General features: G+C 46.0%; 1 protein-coding gene across 11 annotated transcripts in view; it reads left to right on the plus strand.

The window, feature by feature from the left end:
• Positions 1 to 20,778, plus strand: part of ATPSCKMT (ATP synthase c subunit lysine N-methyltransferase) — a 118,359-nt gene that overhangs the window by 33,418 nt on the left and 64,163 nt on the right. The window lies entirely within an intron of this gene.

Here is a 20,778-nt window from a genome sequence, read left to right on the forward strand (position 1 = left end):
GAGTCAGGGGTTTCGAAGGGGAGACGGCATCGGTGATCAGGAAACAACAACTTATTTAAATGTTAATTAAAGATATAAAGAGTGGTTAAATAAGGATAGCTCAGTGAGAAAATTTAGTGGAGAAAAGAGGCTGAATAATTCAGCCAGAAGGTGAGAGAAAGAACGACATGGGGAGACCAAGTTTCGGTGAACAAGGCCCGCACTTTATTTTCCAAAGTAGTTTTTATACCTAAGTTATGCATAGAGGATAATGGGGGAAGGGGTAGAGTCGTGCAGTAAGCCAGGCTTTCTTCCTGCAAACTTATCATATGCAAAAGCTTAGGTGATTTGCATGATCTTCTGGCCCGGAGGCCTGTTAACATTTTAAGACCCTTTCTTCAGAAAACTTATTTTTCTCTAAAGGTGATTAGTCAGGTGCCACCCTCCAAAAGCATTAGATAAAGTTGCATTCCTATAGGGCAAAGGTGTGGTGGGCTACAACAAGAAAAAGAATTAACTCAAGGGTCCCAGGTTACAAACATTAAAGCTACTACTTACACCAATTATATTAATCAATACACTGCCAGGGACACAGCAGGTAAGAGATATAGAAACTTAGCAGCAAACATTGGCCCAACAAGTGAAAAACCCTTCACCAATACAATTTCTAATCAATCTTTTAACTGCTCAAAGGAATCTGTATGTAGACAGTTTAGAACATCTCATGCCTCTCACAGTTGGGAGGCTCTGAACAATCACATGTGGCCGGAAAAACCTATTCAGGCAGGCTAGAGGACTTCCAAAGGAGTTTGTAGGTTGAAATACTGTCACACCCAGGAATTATTAACTGAAGCTGTAAAAAGTTAACTTTTTTCAGAGAGAGGTAGTGGGGGACAGCCCCCCATAAAGTCAGAGGTGAAGGTGAGAGCACAAAACAGAAAGTAGGCAGACTCTGGTTTTGGGGGTAGATGCTTGAGAATTTCCAGGGGGACTCCTGAGGCTCAATCCCGCCTTTGCGTATGCCGAGCCTCTTTCCTCATGACCATTTGCCACGGGTGGAGCTCCTGTTCCCGACAGGAGAAGTCGGTTAAGTGTCCACCCTTGGACTCTAATCCCCAACCACAGAAGAAAGGCTGCCTTCCCCAGCGGAGATTTGTGCCCATTTTATCTTGCTGACACACAGGATTGTAGAGCTCACAATGATTACATTTCAAAACCACGGGAAAGCTTGAGAGGAGCCACTGAGCAAAATGCAGGTAATCAGAATCACAGAGATATCAGGTGCCCTCCTGCTCCAACAATCGTCAACTCTGCATATTCATTGGAACGACTGATGCTGAAGCTGAAGCTCCAGTACTTTGGCCACCTGATGCTAAGAGTCGACTCATTGGAAAAGATCCTGATGCCAGGAAAGATGGAAGGCAGGAGGAGAAGGGGACGACAGAAGATGAGATGGTTGGATGGCATCGTTGATTCAATGGACGTGCGTTTGAGCAAGCTCTGGGAGACAGTGAAGGACAGGGAAGCCTGGCGTGCTGCAGTCCATGGGGTCGCAGATTCCGACATGACTTAGTGACTGAACAACTCCTGCTCCATCTGCTCTGCCCTCAACATCCTTACAGATTTCTCTTCATTACTCTTTCATTCCTGTTTCACATCCTTCTGCCTCATCTCCTTTTTTCAAAGTTCTCCTCCTCCCAGGACCCCTAAGTTACTTCTGAGTGCTGTCGACTGAAAACAAATTCACAGCCTAAAAGCTGTCAGTTAGGTTTTATCTGGGAAATTACTGAGGACGGTGGCCAGGAATGTGGTGTCTCAGGTAGCTCTGAGGATGGCTCCAAAGAGGAAAGGGAGGAGCCAGGATACACAGTTTTGGTGGAAAAAATAAAAACAACCCTCGTAGAACATCAAAAGATAGCTGCTAATCACAAAACCCGGATATCTCAAGTTAACAATTTTAGTGCTTTTCTACGTAAGGGAAGAGGCAGGAGTCTGGCTCATTGCGATTACTCCTCTGATGTGCACATTCAGTATCTGTGGTCAGTATCCTGTTTATCTCCATCCTGAATTCCCCTCAGGGTGCACCGTCAGGCGGCTGCAGTGACTGACGGCTTGATGACTGCAATATCCTTTGTTTACTGAAACGGCTGGTGACACTCTTTGTCCACAGGATCTCAGAAATCTCACTGTTTTTGACTCCGCTCTCACAAAAACCATGCTTATGAGCTTTTCCATAGCGATCTCCAGTAATTATAAAATTGGAACAGACTTTAAGAAAATTTCATCAAACACCCTCAGGTTAGATGAGAGAGAACCGAGAAAGTGTGCCCCCGGTCACAGAGAAGTGGCTGGACTGGAGTGGGAACACAGGGCCCTTGGACCTTCCTAAATGAGTTAATTCACACCAGATTGGTCATAGCAATGCTGGTGTGTTGTCAAGTCTCTAAGATGTTTTTTCAGAAGTGTATGGGCTTAGTGGCTCAGTTGTGTCTGACTGTTTGCAACCATGGGCTGTAGCCCACCAGGCCTCTCTGTCCATGGGGATTCTCCAGGCAAGAATACTGAAGTGAGTTGCCATGTCCTCCTCTAGGGAATCTTCCCAACTCAGGGATAGAACCCAGGTCTTTGGCATTGCAGGTGGATTCTTTACCATCTGAGCCACCAGGGAAGCCTCTCATGTTTCTCAGAACTGTTTCAGGAGATGTTTTCTCTGAAGTGTGTAGAGCCATGAAATTAAAAGGCTCTTGAGAGTCCCTTGAACTACAAGGAGGTCAAACCGGTCAATCCTAAAGAAAATCAACCCTGAATATGCGTTGAAAGGACTGATGCTGACGCTGAAGCTCCAATACTTTGGCCACCTGATGCAAAGAGCCAACTCATTGGAAAAGACCCTGGTGCTGGGAAAGATTGAAGGCAGGAGGAGAAGGGGATGACAGAGGATGAGATGGTTGGTTGACATTACTGATTCAATGGACATGAGTTTGAGTAAACTCTGGAGATGGTGAAGGACAGGGAAGATTGGCGTGCTGCAGTCCATGGAGTTGCAAAGAGTTAGACACAACTGAGTGACTGAACAATGTAGAGCCATTGGATGAATCCATATGGTACATCTTCTTGGAGCATCAATTCAACTAGAACTGATACTGGAGAAAAAAAATTAAAGACTGTGTTGATGAAGCTGTTGTCTCTCAGCTCCCCCAACCTTTCTGTGGTCAGTGTGCTGGTGTTGGGCTAAGTGTCTGCAGGGTGAAAGTTGCTCAGTTGTGTCTGACTCTTTGCGACCCCATGCACTACACAGTCCATGGAATTCTCCAGGCCGGAATACTGGAGTGGGTAGCCATTCCCTCCTCCAGGGGAATCTTCCCAACCCAGGGATTGAACCCAGGTCTCCCACATTGCAGGCAGATTCTTTACCAGCTGAACCACAAGGGAAGCCTGAGTCTCTCTGTTTCCAAGCTGCTCCTTTTAAGGCACTGCCAAAAGGGAGTGCCAGAGGGTGGCTGCTAGCCTGGAGGAGGAAGAAGGGTCCTCCTTGCTGCTTTTTCCTGTTAGTGACCTCCCAGTGACTGACTGCCTGCTGATGGTTCCTTACCCCTCAGCATCCGATGTTGCAGTAATAACAACTGCAGTTTTTCCCACGTGCACACAACCTGTTTCACTGATCCCCTTAGAAACACCCACACTGCTGTTCGTGTCTCCACCCCAGAGACCTTCATCCCCCGTGGGACTCGCTTCTCTGCTTCTAGGGTTTAATGATCCCAACCTCTTCCTTTTGTTTCCCAGCCCTGGGGTGTTTAGTTGCTTTCTGCATTACAACCTCTGGGAACCTCAGTTCAGTTCAGCTCCGTTGTGTCTGACTCTTTGGAGCCCCATGGGCTGCAGCATGCCAGGCCTCCCTGTCCATCACCAACTCCTGGAGTTTGCTCAAACTCATGTCCATTGAGTCAGTGATGCCATCCAATCATCTCATCCTCTGTCGTCCCCTTCTCCTCCTGCCTTCAGTCTTTCCCAGCATCAGTGTCTTTTCAAATGAGTCAATTCTTCGCATCCGGTGGCCAAAGGATTGGAGTTTCAGCCCTTCCAATGAATATTCAGGACTGATTTCCTTTAGGATGGACTGGTTTGATCTCCTTGCAGTCCAAGGGACTCTCAAGAGTCTTCTCCAACACCAGATTTCAAAAGCATCAAGTCTTCAGTGCTCAGCTCTCTTTATAGTCCAACTCTCACATCCATACATGACTACTGGAAAAACCATAGCTTTGACTAGACTGGGAACCTCACTGTCCCCTATTTGCATTTTTTAGGTCATACCAGTGCTTGGTTATCAAGCTTTTATGTTAAATTCTCAGTTAAAATAATGGGTGTGGTTTGTTTCCCCTATCAAACTATGAGTGATGTAAGTACTTCAGTCTGTATTTACAATTATATTAAGGATAAATATCTGTGGAGTATAGCACAGGAATTATTTACATTTAAAAGACAAAACAGGGACTTCTTCAAAGGAATTTGGCACCCTTTCAGAAATGCCTCCTGCATTTCCTTCCAGATACCTTCCTTATCTTCTATTAGGGGTACCCTAGTGAGGAAGTCTGGGAAACATTTTAATCGGTTGTTCTGAGGGCTTTTTAATGCCCAGACAGGGAACTTCCAGAGACTAAGACTTCATTTAAGGAGATGGAACAGGCAGTCTGACTGGGAGGATGACTTAGCAGCGCTTTACAAATTTTACCTCTGAGCAAGTCATACTGCCTTCAGTCTTTCCCAGCATCAGGGTCTTGAAGGCAAGAGGAGAAGGGGACAACAAAGGAAGAGATGGTTGTATGGCATCACTGACTCAATGGACATGAGTTTGAGCAAACTCTGGGAGTTGGTGAAGGACAGGGAAATCTGGCATGCTGCAGTCCGTGGGGTTGCAAAGAGTTGGACATGACAGCAGTTGAACTGAGCTGAAGTCATACTGTGATGATGAAAAGAGTATGGCTTTAAATGGCATTATTCAAGTAATGATCAGAAAACAGCAATGGGTTGTTATCAGAAGCAGTTTTCCTGAACTCTGCATAAGTGCTCAGTCACTTCAGTCCCGCTCTTTGTGACCCAAAGTTTGTGGACTATTGCCCACCAGGCTCCTTAGTCCATGGGGTTTTCCAGGCAAGAGTACTGGAGTGGGTTGGCATGCCCTCCTCCAAGGGATCTTCCTGACCCAGGGACTGAACCCTCGTCTCCAGCATTACAGGTGGATTCTTTATCACTGAGCCACCAAGGAAGCCTTCCTGAACTCTATAAAATTCTAAGAAAGTTTTAGCTTGAGCTGAGTGGCCCATCCCATATGGGCTGGGTAGTTCATGCGTGAATCAGAGCTTTAATCAGCCCTTGGAGGTGGGATAAGTTGCATCTTCTGATTCAAGCCAGAGCTAAACTAGCAGCTGTGGTTTGTTCTGTTCACTGATCAGCGAAGCTTCTCTTTCACATTGGAACAGCCCTGCATATGCTTGGCAGGCTGATGGTGTCTTGTTTGCAGCTCCCAGAGAAGATATAACCACGGAGCATCATCCTTCTTGAGCAGACTCCCAGTGTTCTTCTTGAAGTAAATAAGGCAAGAGAACAACAAGAGAGCAGACTCCTTCTTGAGAGTGTGTCACACATAAAATTGCTCACAATGCAGTTTAGTGTCTGGAGATAATAATCAGTCTTGCATTTCTAAAGTTGTAACCACGTGGGATGGGACTGAGTGGGAGGGAGGTCTCAAGGGGAGGGTATATATGTGTACATATAGCTGATTCATTTCCTTGTACAGGAGAAACTAACACAACATTGTAAAGCAATTCTGTAACAAAAACCAGTTGTAAACACAATGGTAATGATGTAAACAGGTGCACAGCCTCCTTGTCCTCCAAACAGAAAACCAGGGCTTGGAAGTTACACTGTGGTCTAAAGCAAAGAAATGCCTAGCGACAGTTGGTAAGATGTGTGGAACAGGCTGGAATCAGTGAAGCGGCACAAGTGAGTCTGGGTCTGGTCCATGGACCTTATGGAATCTGGAGGACGCTTTCTTCTGCTGTTAGGTGAGTAAATGGCATGAATATGAATGACAAGATAGTCTTTATGGGAAAAGAACTCCAAAAAAAGGGCAGCTTGAGAAGAGAAGACCCACTCCATCCCTTTTCCTGATTAAGGCATAGAAGTAGAGAATAGAATCTGTGTTAGAAGAATTATCTACATATATGAAAATATTTTCCTATGTTAACTGCCAGGAGCCTCCTAAAATCATGGAAACACAGACCACGAAGCTCTGACATGCTAGAGCTGGTTCCATAACACAGAGATCTCCTTCTGTAGGAGGTCATTTTTTTTTTTTGGATTCCATGGCTCATATCCTCAAAAAATAACCAAGCCTAGAATAAATTCACCTGAGAAACAAAACTTAAACACAACCCAGATAATTCACTTACTGCCTTATATTCTTAGAAATGAAAGCCATTTTCTCTCCAAATGGGTTTCAAGGTCCTCTCATTCCATGAGGTGCTCCTGAGAAGTTCTGCAGTGAAGAAACCCATTTTAACTTTCGATCCATTTTTTTCAACTTTGTTGGAAGACGGAATTCTTTTTTTTCATGTATCATCTCTTAAAATCCAGTGGAAACTACATTTTAAAGACTGGGAGATGGCCTAAGGTATTCTCTTGCATATAGAACCACAGAGGAAGACTGGTGTCTTCTTTTTTTAATATATAATTTATATTTATTTATTCAAGTTTTGGCTGTGCTGGGTCCTCGTTGCTTTGCATGGGCTTTCTCTAGGCGAGCAGGGGCTACTCTTGCTTGTGGTGAGTGGGCTTCTCATTGTGCTGGCTCCTCTTGTTGAGCACAGGCTCTAGGCGCACGGGGCCTCAGTAGTTGTAACCTGCAGGCTTAGGAATTATGGCTCATGGGCTCAGTCGTTCTGTGGCATGTGGAATCCTGTCTTGACCAGGGATCTAACCCAGGACCCCTGCACTGGCATGCAGATTCTTATCTACTGTGCCACCACGGAAATCCTGGTGTCTTCTTTTTGTGTGCAGTCTTTTGGAAAGTTTATTCGAGCTTATTCTCACGTGTCTTGATCTAAAAAAATGAGTATGATAATCATAAGGGCTATTGACTGTTATTTTCACAGTCTTCTTCCCTGGTGGCTCAGATGGTAAAGAATCTGCCTGCAGTACAGGAGACGCAGGTTTAGTCCCTGGGTCGGGAAGATCCCCTGGAGAAGGGAATGGCAGCCCACTCCAGTATTCTTGCCTGGAGAGTCCCATGGACAGAGTTGCCTGGTGGGCTACAGTCCATGGGGTCTCAAAGAGATGGACACGACTGAGCAACTAACTTTCACTTTTCCAGGCACATAGTAGGATTGGAATTCCCCAGCTCCTCTAAATTAGGTATGGCCATGGGATTCAATGTGGTCAATAAAATATGGACAGAATCATTAGGATTTAGTGCATCAATTATTACACTCCCCTGGTTGCTCAGATGGTAAAGAATCTGCCTGCAATGCAGGAGACACAGGTTTAATCCCTGGGTTGGGAAGGTCTCCTGGAGTAGGAAATGACAACCCACTCTGGTATTCCTACCTGGAGAATTCCATGGACAGAGGAGCCTGTGTGGTCCCAGAGGGTCGGACATGACTGAGCGACTAGCACTTTTTTCGCTTTTACTTATTTCTACCACAACAGTTCCAGATGGTGTTATGTTTGTCAGACCCTGCTGCTGCTGCCACTAAGTCGCTTCAGTCATGTCCGACTCTGTGCGACCCCATAGATGGCAGCCCACCAGGCTCCTCTGTCCCTGGGATTCTCCAGGCAAAAATACTGGAATGGGTTGCCATTTCCTTCTCCAATGCATGCATGCATGCTAAGTCACTTCAGTCGTGTCTGATTCTGTGCGACCCTATGGACAGCACCCACCAGGCTCCTCTGTCCATGGGATTCTCTAGGCAAGGATACTGGAGTGGGTTGCCATTTCCTCTCCATTGTCAGACCCTATCTCTTAGCAAAAATGACATGGAGCAGTGTCTGCTCTGCACCCCCTACTGGCCATTGCATCAGATCAGATCAGATCAGTCACTCAGTCGTGTCCGACTCTTTGCGACCCCATGAATCGCAGCACGCCAGGCCTCCCTGTCCATCACCAACTCCCGGAGTTCACTCAGACTCATGTCCATCAAGTCAGTGATGCCATCCAGCCATCTCATCCTCTGTCGTCCCCTTCTCCTCTTGCCCCCAATCCCTCCCAGCATCAGAGTCTTTTCCAATGAGTCAACTCTTCACATGAGGGGGCCAAAGTACTGGAGTTTCAGCTTTAGCATTATTCCTTCCAAAGAAATCCCAGGGCTGATCTCCTTCAGAATGGACTGGTTGGATCTCCTTGCAGTCTAAGGGACTCTCAAGAGTCTTCTCCAACACCACAGTTCAAAAGCATCAATTCTTCGGTGCTCAGGCCAAGGCAATGCATAGTGAACAGGTAACATGAGAAAACTAATTATATTTTCTAGCTGTGAAAGTGTGGGTCTTTTACTTACTGTAGCATAGTTTATCTTATTCTGACTGTAACAGAAATTGCTACCAGGAGTTTGATGCTAAGAGCAGGAAAATGATAATTTGTTATTGGCTTGAAGGACAAGTCGTAGGCAGTGAAGAAACTGTGAGAACGTCTGGAAAGATGACAATCCTTGTTATGCAGGTGGAAACATTTTGGTGAAACTGTTGCCCACAGTTATTTGGAAGGCAGATTATATGCCTAATGAATTTACAGCTAGAAAAAGATGCAGAAAGACAATACAGTTGACTCTTAGACAACCATGGATTGTGTAGTACTGTAGCATTTACTGTTGAAAAATACCTGAGTATAAGCGGACCTGCGCAGTTCAAATGTGTGTTGTTCAAGGGTCAGCTGTATTACTGACATGGTTTCCATTGGTTGCACTTGACAAAGTATTGTAAGAAACAAGGTCAGAAAAGAATTAGCTGGATTCCAAGCAGGAGTTCATGGAAGATTTGAGGCTTTGGAATATTGAAAAAGCTGACTGATTTTTAGAATCCAAACAGCAGAAGATAAAATCGAGAAAACCTCTTAGTAATAAAAAGGAATTAAATCTGAGTCTTGCAGCCCAGGGCGTGACCTCTGTGCCTACTGTTAAAAACCATTCAACCGATTATATTTCCTTGGCTATCACACCATTATTAAAATCTCTGCAAGGTTTATTTCATCTTGTAGAGTATTTATTTTTATTTATTTATTTTGGCCATGCCATATGGGATCTTAATTCCCCAGCCAAGGATCAAACCCATGCCCCCTGTACTAGGCAAGTCCCAAGACAGGTCTTAAAAGTAACTGGTTGTACCTGTTGGCACATGGAGTTTTCTGGAATCAAATAGATAAAAGACTGATGAAGTTGTGGCAAGAAGTATACTTCTAAAAGAATCACCAGGCTAGATTAAAATTGGATTAAAATAAAAATTGTTTAGGACCCTTGGACCCTAAACGTTTAGGTCAGGAAGTGGGCTGAGTAAACCACACGGCTCCCAAGCAGAGCATGTTCCCTGATGCTTACTTCAGATGGGTCAAAGACCCGTGTGTGAAGCCAAGGCCTGTGGAAGATGAGGGATAATGAGGCTTCTTGCAGGGAGCATATGCAGGGACTGATGTCCCCCACCCCCAGGGTGGGACTCATAGTACTGGGTTGGCCAAAAAAATAAAACTTTTGGCCAACCCAATATTTGTCCAGGGGATTTCAGGACTGGTGAAGACAACTGTCTGTTATATATCTCCTATTTTCCTTCTTTCCAAAGAGAAATATTTGTTGGTATTGTCTGTTCCTTGTTTCCTCTTTGTAAATTGGGTGTCTGTGTCTTTTTGTTTTGTAAGTCTCCAGAAAGAGAGAAGCCGTATGCGGGACCACTTTAGTTGCTGTGTACCACCTGTTGTCACGGGCTGAGCTGTGTCCCCCTATATCAAATGTTGTAGCCTTAACACCCAAGGAGACTCCACTCAGAGATAGGAACTTTAAAAGAGGGAATTAAGGTTAAGTGAGGTCCTAAGCTGATACGATCAGTCTCGGGCAGCTAACCCTGCTGACACCACAGCTCTCCTTCATAGCTGTGTGAAATAAACTTCTATTGTTTAAGTCCCAAGTCGGCAATATTTTTTCACACCAGCTGGAAGAGCCTAATATACCTTTGGATGAAGGGACAAGCGTACATCACCCAGAGGTGCTGGATCAGTGACTGCAGGGATCTTTATGTCCTTCTTGGGGAGGGAATAAGTGAATTTTGTCTAAAGGAAGAAAACAGAGCTGACTAGCCACCAGAGAGGCAGATTACCATTAGAACTCTTCAGCCATTAAGATGGTACTTCCACGACCCCTTGAAGATTGGCATGGTCACGTGGCTCCCTTGGCCAATCAGATGTGAGTAGATGTGACCTGGTGTTTGTCTAGGCAGAGTCCCTTAAGAGCTAAAGCATGATGTGCCGACCCCCCTTCCCTCTGCCATAGCGTCTGTGATGTTCCAGATGGTAGAGTGTCTGCCAACCTGTGTCCCTGAATACTGACGACACGGAGCAGGGTCCCAGCCAATCCATAATAGTCACGAGCAGGGTGAAAAATGATGTTTACGGTCGTTGAGATTTCGGAGAGTGTTTATTACTGCGGCATAACCTAGTCTACCTCAATTGATGTAATCAATAATATGGGTAGGAAAGATCTCCAAAATGCTCATAGAAAATTTGATTGTGTCATATGATTAATTCAATATATTGGAGCTTGTCCTTCATTAGATAAAGAAGTAGAGCTGATATTGGAGGATGCCCATCCATCACTGCATTGTCCTCTGTCTTCAAAGGTGATGCTGCTGAATGACTATAGGAAGAACATGTTTTAGGTTAATTTGTCAGTAGTGGTAATGGATTCTCTTATAACCATTCACTTTTCTCCACTCAGCTACCTCTAGGAAGGCAAGGGTTATATGTCATCAGAGTCAGTTGGGGCCTCAAATCCAGCATGTCAGTTCCATTCACTTTATGCCTCAATAAATGGGCACCACCAGTTGATAGCAACAAGGCGGAGTCACCAGGGAATCCTCAGGTCCTGTTTAGCTTAAACAGGAACCGGAAGCCAGGAGCACGGGGCAAGGTATGACCACCTACAGATTGCAGACATTTGCAAGGTCAAAGTGTAGTGACCCGAGGAATATCTGTTGTATACCTTTGTGAATAATGAGCTTGCAAGGAAGTTTTACCATGTGCATTACCAATAAGTTATCAATAAAACTCTTAGCATGTAGAGTGGTGTGTTGTTATAATAGGAGTTACGACTAGCTGAACACATTCTGTGGAGTAGACTGCATGGTTGTCTGTTGTATGGTAGGTTGTTTGCTCTCTAACAATGCTTCAGAAAGCAGAAAATTTCAAAGGTGTGTGTGTGTGCTGTGTAAGGTGTGTGTGTGTGTGTGAGACAGAGAGAGACAGACAGAGACAGAGAGAAGAATCTGAAAGAAGGAAACTTTGGGGAAAGATTGCATATGAGGTTGGAGAAGGAAATGGCAATCCACTCCAGTATTCTTGCCTGAGAAATCCCATGGACAAGGGGAGCCTGGCGGGCTACAGTCCATGGGGTCACAAAGAGTCGGACAGGACTGAGTGACTGAGCATGCATGCAGGCATATGAGGTTAGAAGGCAGAATTGTAGTCTTCAGTCAGAGCATTGTCCCTGTCTCCTGGAAGCTGTCTTTGGCCACGTTTTTCTCAATAGTCCTTCTGTGCAGTGTGGCCCTCCCGCCTCTGCCCACAGCTAATTGTCAAAGGGGGCTCTTGACCCAAAGAGCCTCTAGAGGCAGAAGTCATGAGAGATGAAGCTTGGAGTTGAGCTGACCGAGCAGTCTTGCCCCTCTGGAAGGCCTCTCGTGAGAGAGGGAAGAAGAAAGTGAGCTATAGAGGGGAAGGGCTGGAGACAAAGCCTGGAGGGTACAAGGGGCTGGCTTCCTCTAGTCTTGTCCTTGATGAACTCAAAGACAACCCAGCGTCCTTATGCATGAGTTTCCTGTGGCTGCTGTAACAAATGACCACAAACTGAAAGTGAAAGTTGCTCAGTCATGTCTGACTCTTTGTGACCCCAGGAGCTATACAGTCCCTGGAATTCTCCAGGCCAGAATACTGGAGTGGGAAGCCTTTCTCTTCTCCAGGGGATCTTCCCCAACCCAGGGATCGAACCCAGGTCTCCCAACATTGCAGGTGGATTCTTTACCAGCTGAGCCACCAGGGAAGCCCAAGAATACTGGAGTGGGTAGCCTATCCCTTCTCCAGCAGATCTTCCCAACCCAGGAATTGAACCAGGGTCTCCTGCATTGCAGGTGAATTCTTTACCAACTGAGCTATGAGGGAAGCCCACAAACTAAGTGGTTTAAAATAACAGAAATGTAGCCTTTCAGAGTTCTGGAGGCCAGAAGCCCAAGGCCAAGGTGTCAGCTGGGTTGGCTCTCTTCGAGGTCTCTGAGGGAGGGAATCAGTTCAGGCGCCTCTCCTGGCTCCAGGGGATGGGTGGCTGTCCCTGGCAGTCCCTGGCATGGGGCTGTGTCTGGCGTCTACTGTAACGCACATGCTCTCTGTGTCTCTTCACACTGCCTTCCGTCTGTCTCTTCTCCTCTATTTATTTATTTATTTTTAAAGATTTTTTTTTTTTTGATGTGGACCATTTTTAAAGTCTTTATTGAATTTATTACAATATGGCTTCTGTTTTACGTTTTGTTTTTTTTTGCCCCCGAGACATCTGTGACGTCAGTTCCCTGACCAGGGACCGAACCCACACTCCCTGAATTGGGGAAGGCAGATTCTTAAACACTGGACCACAGGGAAGTTCCTTCTCTCTTTATAAGGACACCAGTCATATCGGAGGAGGGCTACCCTAATGACCTCATCTTGACTTGATCCATGTCCGCCAAGACCCTATTTCCAAATAAGGTTCATTTACAGGTGCTAGGGTTCAGACTTGAATGCATCTTTTGGTTGGAGTGCGGGGGAGGGGGCACATAATTCAACCCATAATGCCTTGTATTCATCTTTTCCCTTAAGCTTCCTGGACGTGATCTCTGTCTCTTGCAGTGTCATCTGGGTTTGCGGGGGCGGTGACGGAGGGGCGACCTGAGGCAGACCTTGGGGGCCTGGAGGCAGAGCAGGTATAGGGGAAGAAGCGCTGACATGAGATATAGAACACCCCCCCCCCCACCTGTATTGGGAAGGGATGTGTGATCAGGAGCTGAATTAACAGAATAACTCAAAGGAGAGCCGTGTGAGGCTGTCTATCTCTTGGCCCTGCAGAGGTGGACAGACAGGGTTAGAGCTACTGGGACTCTTGCTTTCAGAAGAGAGAGAAGCCCAGATCAAAACTGCTTAAGTAAAGGAAAGGGAGGTGGGGTTACTGACACGTGTAGCTGGGAAGACAGGGGACACTGTGTATAAACCAGAGTAAAACATAGCCAGTGCTCTGTTATGTGGAAATGTCAAAAAGAGCCAGGAAATATCTTATTATGTCTAGAAATGAGTAATAGCAATAATAATCATTTTAAAAGTGTATATTTGAATACGTTGTTGAATGGCCATTTTTTAAACTGAGTATGACACAACAGTGATTACTTCAATTATACATAATATTACAAAGGTCTAAAAAAAGAAGAAAGGTTTTTGCTGAAATAGAAACGGTTTCAGGAAGAGTTAAAATACCAGCTATCATTTGTCTGATGAATTACATTAGATATTTATCATAGGTCTGGAGCTGTAAAGAGTGACTTGAAGTTGGAATTTTTCAGGGCTCGTGATTTGAAACCCAGTTTCAGTGTTACTGGAATTCAAATTATCACCATTCCATGGAAGGCATCCATCAGTCGTCCAGTCTCTAGACAAGGATGAGAATGGTGACAAAATTTAAAGAATGTGGATTCTATTCCCAACTAGTCAAGGTACCTCTTTTTTTGTTCATTCTTTTTTCATTAGAGGTAAGATATTAGAGCAGTGAAATCAGTCTCTTAAATTTATCAACCAAACGACAGTAGGAACTTCAGCTCAGCAAGATAAAGAGCATGGATTTGAAATTTAAGTACTAATCCTATGTTGGGTTAGAACAGGGAGCATGTAGGTGTCCATGCAGTTTCTACCTCATCTTTGGGGTATAAGGAGAAAGTGTTAGACAGTGTGAACGGATGTAGAAAATTATTCTCACAAGAGTGAATGGACATTATTCTAAAATGGTCTAACAAGAAGGTCAAAGTCCTCATCTCCAATTCGTTTTAAATTTCAAGAAAAATGAAAAACAGAAAGAGAGGAAAAGGGAAGAAAGTATGTTGTCCAGTTTGTTGATTCCTCACTGGCCTTTCATGATGATTATGTCATCTGATTAATTAGTAGTTTATTTTTTGAAATATGTGCACATAATAGAATATTCAAGAGTCTTTCAAGAAAATGTCTTTGGGGTAATATAGCTCTACCTATGGAGAAGGCAACGGCACCCCACTCCAGTACTCTTGCCTGGAAAATCCCACGGGCGGAGGAGCCTGGTGGGCTGCAGTCCATGGGGTTGCAAAGAGTCGGACACGACTGAGTGACTTCACTTTCACTTTTCAGTTTCCTGCATTGGAGAAGGAAATGGCAACCCACTCCAGTGTTCTTGCCTAGAGCATCCCAGGGACAGGGGAGCCTGGTGGGCTGCCATCTATGGGGTCGCACAGAGTTGGATGCGACTTAGCAGCAGAAGCTCTACCTCCCACTCCTGATTCTTTAATTTTTCCTTAAAGGTACCCTTGGTCACTGGTTTCTTGTGTATACGTATACCTGGCAATCTTCTTTGTATTTACTACATGAATGGTAGCATACGAGATAAACTAATTTGAAATTCTTTTCATTGCGGATTGGCACACATGGACCCATGAAGCACTGTGCTTTTCACCCCCTAAAACTGGAAATGGCACTCTGTCGTGTAGATGCATCGATATTTTTAATTGTCCACTATTTATATATATATATATATTTTTTTTAGGTCTCTTGTTATTAGAAATAATGTTTTGTGTATACATTTATGAGTATGCCTGTAGGATACATTCTCAAGATAAATATGTCAGACCAGGGTCAGTAGGAAAACAGAAACCAGTCCATGTAGTTCTGCTGTTAAAGATTTTAATAAAGGGAGTGAGGGCTTACACATCCTTGGCACACTCAGGTCAGCGAAGATTAAGTAAATGTTAGTGTCTCAGTCATATTCGACTCTTTGCGACCCCATGGACTCTAGCCCGCCAGGCTATGGAATTCTCCAGGCAAGAATACTGGAGTGGGTTGCCATTCCCTTACTCCAGGGGATCTTCCTAACCCAAGGATCGAACCTGGGTCTCCTGCACTGCAGGCATATTCTTTACTCTCTGAGCCACCAGGGAGCTAAGGTTAGAGAAGATGCAAAAAGCAATCTCAGGTTGAAGCCCTTGAGTGGGTGGTCCTTACAATGCTCACCGTGAAACTGTTGTAAGCTCCCAGAAACCCTCACCAGGGACCTCACACTGTAGTGCAAGGTGGTGGTTCTCAAGAGGTGCCAGGAGCAAGCCTCAGGCACCCTGTCCCCCAGCCTGGTTCCACCTGTGAATGCAAAACAGTGGTGGCCCCTCCCCTTCTCTTATCTGCAAGGGTTTCTCATTGGAGGAGTAAGTCAGAACCTGGGAGGGGCTTCTGGGGGATGTAGCCCCTCCCTTTTCTTTTATGATTCAGAGACTTTAGAAGGTGGTGATGAAGAGTTGACAGCAGACCATCTGGTGTAGGTGTAAGCGGTGTAAGCGGTGTAAGCGATGTGTAAGGAAGTGCTGGGTTGATGGGTACGTGAACTTTAACACTTTAATCATGACTGCCTAACTGCTGCTCAGAGAGGCTGTACGCATTTACACCTCCAGCCCAGAGCATAGAAGAGTATTTATAAGAATGCCTCTTTCCTTACACTCTTGCCAACACAACGGATTCTAAAAAAGATGTTAACTTTGCTAAGTTGATAATAAAAAATAATATTCTATTGTAGTTTCTAATTTGTATTTTTAAATGATGAGATTATTTTTCATGGTTTTAAAAACCACTTTTTCTTCCCTGGATTGGGAAGATCCCCTGGGAAAGGAAATGGCAACCCACTCCACTATTCTTGCCTGGAGAATTCCATGGACAGAGGAGCCTGGTGGGCTACAGTCCATGGGGTCACAAAGAGTCGGACAGGACTGAGTGACTAGCACACTTTTTCCCCTGTGACAAGTCTATTCATATCCTTTGCCCGTTTTTATATTATGCTGTTGCACTTTTTCTTACTGATTTATAGCAGCCTTTTGTCATGGTGCTACAAACATATACCAGTCCTGATTTCTTTTTTGCTGTGCATAAAATTTTAATGTTCTTTATCCAGATTTAAAAGAATCTCCTATTTATAGCTTTTGGATTTTGTGTCATCCATAAAAGTCCTCCCCTATTCTGAGAACATAAGGGACTTTGCCTGAATTTTCTTCAGCAATATTTATGAATTTTTTAAAAAATGTAAATGTTTGACCCACTTGTGATTTATTTTGGTACAACAAGTGTCACAGGGATCTAACTTAATATTTTCCACATGGACTAAAGGAAAGCAGAGAGTTCTAGATTAAGCTGTATTTTTTGTAGAAGTTGTGAATTGCAGACATCCCACCGGCAGGTTTGAGCAGCCCCAGGTCGGGTAGTGCAGGCAGAGGACAGGGAGAGACTTTTTTGGGGTTGGGGCAGAGCTGGAGGCAGAAGTGAGCTCCTCACAGTCACAGCTGGGAGTGAGACTGGCCGAGGATGGGGCTGGTGATGCGAGAGGAAGCAGATGGGTCCACCGGAAGGATGCTCCTCAGCATCAGCCCAAGGTGAAGGAACGGGGCTGTGAACAGACAGCTGCAGTCACTGTGTTTTTGGAAGTCTGGCCAGGTTGGGCACTGAGGGGAGGGCAGATGACACAGCAGGGGAGCCTGAGTGGACGTGCCCTCCCAGCGCCAGGCTGAGCCACCGACTCGGGGCTTCTTCCTCAGGGCTGAGACAGAGGAGCTGCTTGCAGACAAGGGGCACGTTTCAAACCAGGACACTCAGGTGCATCCCTGGAGTCAAGAGTGCAGCATCCTGGGGTGGGGCGGGGGAGGCTGCAGGCCTGGGGTTCTGTTTCTTCTCCAGACTCAGCCCCTGAGCACTTCGCATCAGACCGAGCGTCCTTGTGGGATCCGTGGCTCAATAACGAGACTAAATATATTTGATGTGGTGTTTTCGCTGTGCCAGGGTGTAGGTGGGCTTTCCATTCACCATCTCCTTGCATCCTCACCTGTTATCACCTGCTTGTATCCTCACTTGCTAGGCTTCCCAGGTGGCACCGTGGTTAAGAATCCGTCTGCCAATGCAGGAGATGCAAGAGACAGGGGTTCCATCCCTGGGATGGGAAGATCCCCTGGAGGAGGAAATGGCAACCCAGTCCATTATTCCTGCCTGGAGAATCCCACGGACAGAGGGGCCTGGAGGGCTACAGCCCTTGGGGTTGCAGAGTCGGACACGACTGAGCAACTGACAGCACATACGACAATTCTGCTACTACCGGGAAAGCTGAGTGGGATTGGGACAGATTGGGAAACTGAGGCTTAACTCCCTCAACGTCACAGAGATTGAACTTGAGAAGAGTGTCTCTGAGGCCAGAACTGAGCTCTTAACTGCTCTGAAGTTGTGTCTGTGACTCAAGGTCAGCTAATGTTTCTCTCTGCTCTTGGTTATGATTCATGTACATGTATAAAGTGTTCCATTATAATTTAAAATGTACCTAGATATTGGGCTGTATGAGAACGGAATTGCTGACATACATTCCAGTCTGAGCAAGTCAGTGCCTCCATAGGTTTTTAGGAACTTCTTTGGGGCAGTCATCCCTTTCTTCCCGAATTGCCTGTCCCAGCTTCTCACAGATGCCAGTCTTTCCTTCAGAGGAGACAGGGCTTTCGTAAGAGATAAGTTTTATTCTGAAAGCTGGATGGCTGTGTGTCCTTCTGTGCCCTTCACGTCCTCTGCAGGGCACACGAAGCAGCGGTTTGATTATTTTTTCTAGAATATAGGAGGAGAAAAGGTGACTTTTAAAGCAGTGTTTAGCTTTCACATCCACTCGCTATTTTTGTGCAATTATTTGATAAGAAAACCAAAGTTATAGGATTGACCGTGTTTCTGTGAAAGGGAGTCTCTCAGCAGTCTCTCAGCCCTTTCTCGGCAAACTCTGACCCTCCCTTTCACTAGCAGCGGGCTTCCCGAGGTCTGGAAACCAGGGCTGGCTGCTGGGACACCACCCCCCGGGGGTGGTACAGGGTCCCCCGCTTAGAAGGGCTCTGTGGGGGGGGTGTGGTACAGGGTCCCCCGCTCAGAAGGACTCTGTGCTTGGTTTAACACTGTCGCTGTCTTAAAAGTTTTGCATAAGGAACCTTGTGTTTCCTTTTACTCATGTTTATTCATCTTTGGTTGCATCGAGTCTTCGTTGTGGTGCACAAGGTCTTTCATTGCAGTGTGCAGGCTTCTCTCTGGTCGTGGCGCCCTGGCAGTTGTTGTGACCACTCAGGCTTAGATGCCCTGGTGGCACGTGGGATCTTAGTTCCCGGACCAGGGAACAAGCCCGTATCCTCTGCAATGGAAGGCAGATTCTTAACTGCTGGACCACCAGGGAGTCCCACCTTGCATTTTCTTTCCGCACTGGGTCCTGCAAATTACACACATGTTCCTGCCTGACATGACGTGGTGAGGGGGCTTGCAGAAACCTGGGACAGAATACTTTATTGACCTCCAGTGATGGCCTCATTCTCCCAGGTGCAGGGAGCCAGTCTGCTAAGGTATTATGTGGGCTGCGGCCCGCATCTCTCTACAGGCACCTCTGAAACCTTTCTGCCCTCTGCCCTGCTGTAACCATCCACAACCTGTAATTAAAGTAGCAGGGCTGTTACTGAGAGAGATGGGAGAAACAAGCTCGCAACTAGGACCTTTGCCCCAAACTCGCAGTTGTTTATCCTCCGAGATTCTGTGAGCCTGTCTCCTTGGGGCTCTTTGTATCTTGTGATATATGGTACCTGTCCATTAACACAGGGAGAATTTCCAGGAGGATCCTGTTTCTCCTGACAGCCTGGCACCGACGACAGCGCTTAGGTGAGTGGGGTTTCGATCTGGTTCATGTTAAATCATTTTTAGAGGCTCAGGAGATAAAACATAAAACAAACTCGTGCTTGTTGAAGCAGAGATGCCTCCACCGCTGCATCCCACCTGCCCTCCCACCTCCAGGATCCTAGAGAGAAAAGCTCATAAGCTCCTGGCTTAGATCCATGTATGGTCCTTCCAGTGTCAAAACCTAAGCTTACTTAGATACCTAAGCATTCCTCAGAGCACAAAAATACAGGAAGAGTGAAAAGTTCTCTATGGTGAAAGGTACCGCAGAATATTGAAACAGTTCAAGGGCACTGTTCAGCGGAACAAAGGAACTGAAGAGAAGAGGCCAGAGGTGTCCCAGGACGGGTTTTTCCAATCTCTGGGATTTAAGGCGTGATGATCTGAGGTGGAGCTGATGTAATAACAGAAATAAAGTAAAAGTGAAGTTGTTCAGTCATGTCCGACTCTTTGCGACCCCATGGACTGTAGCCAACCAGGTTCCTCCATCCATGGAATTTTCCAGGCAAGAGTACTGGAGTGGGTTACCATTTCCTTCTCCAGGGGATCTTCCGGACCCAGGAATCAAACCCAGGTCTCCTGCATTGTGGGCAGACGCTTTACCTTCTGAGCCACTAGGGAAGCCTAAGTGTACAATCAAATGTGATGTGCTTAAACCATCCAGAAAACCTCCCCTCCCCAGGTCCAGGGAAAAACTTGTCTTCCACAGAACTGGTTCCTGGTTCCAAAGTCAGGGGCTGCTGAGCTAGGATATTTCAGCTTTGACATCTGTATAGATTCTTCAGGTCTTGAGTATCTACTTTTTCAGTCTTGTCATGATATTTCTTCATTTACTTCTTCTAACAACCGCAGAAAGTAAGGTAGCAGGGTACGTTGATCATGTGAATGGACCAATGAATGAGCCTGCCTCACCCGTAACCTTTTAGGCTCCTCCCACTCTGAAGCTGGGCTTGACCACGTGACTTGCTTTGACCATTGGGAAGTAGAAAATGGGGAGACTGTTGTTCTCTGCTCTATCAGTCAGGGTTCTCTGAAGAAATAGAACCAACAGGATGTACATTGGTATGCTGCTGCTGCTGCTGCTAAGTCGCTTCAGTCGTGTCCGACTCTGTGCGACCCCATAGACGGCAGCCCACCAGGCTCCCCCGTCCCTGGGGTTCTCCAGGCAAGAACACTGGAGTGGGTTGCCATTTCCTTCTCCAATGCATGAAAGTGAAAAGTGAAAGTGAAGTCGCTCAGTCGTGTCCGACTCCCAGCGACCCCATGGACTGCAGCCCACCAGGCTCCTCTGCCCATGAGATTTTCCAGGCAAGAGTACTGGAGTGGGTTGCCATTGCCTTCTCCAAGCGGAGATTTATCAGAGAAATTGACTTGCGTGGTTACAGCAGCTGAGAAACCCCATTGTCTGTCTCTGCAAACTCGAAAACCAGGGAAGCAGATGGTGTATTTCAGGCTGAGTCCCAAGGCCTGAGACCGGAGCGGTGGTCATGATGGTGGGACAAGGTCAGTCCCAGTCTAAGTCAGAGAGCCGGAGCACCGGGAGAGCCTTTGTCCAAGGTTCGGAGAAGTCGGGTGTCTCAGCT

Source organism: Bos mutus, chromosome 20 (assembly GCF_027580195.1).
Source record: "Bos mutus isolate GX-2022 chromosome 20, NWIPB_WYAK_1.1, whole genome shotgun sequence".
Classification (NCBI taxonomy): Eukaryota; Metazoa; Chordata; class Mammalia; order Artiodactyla; family Bovidae; genus Bos; species Bos mutus.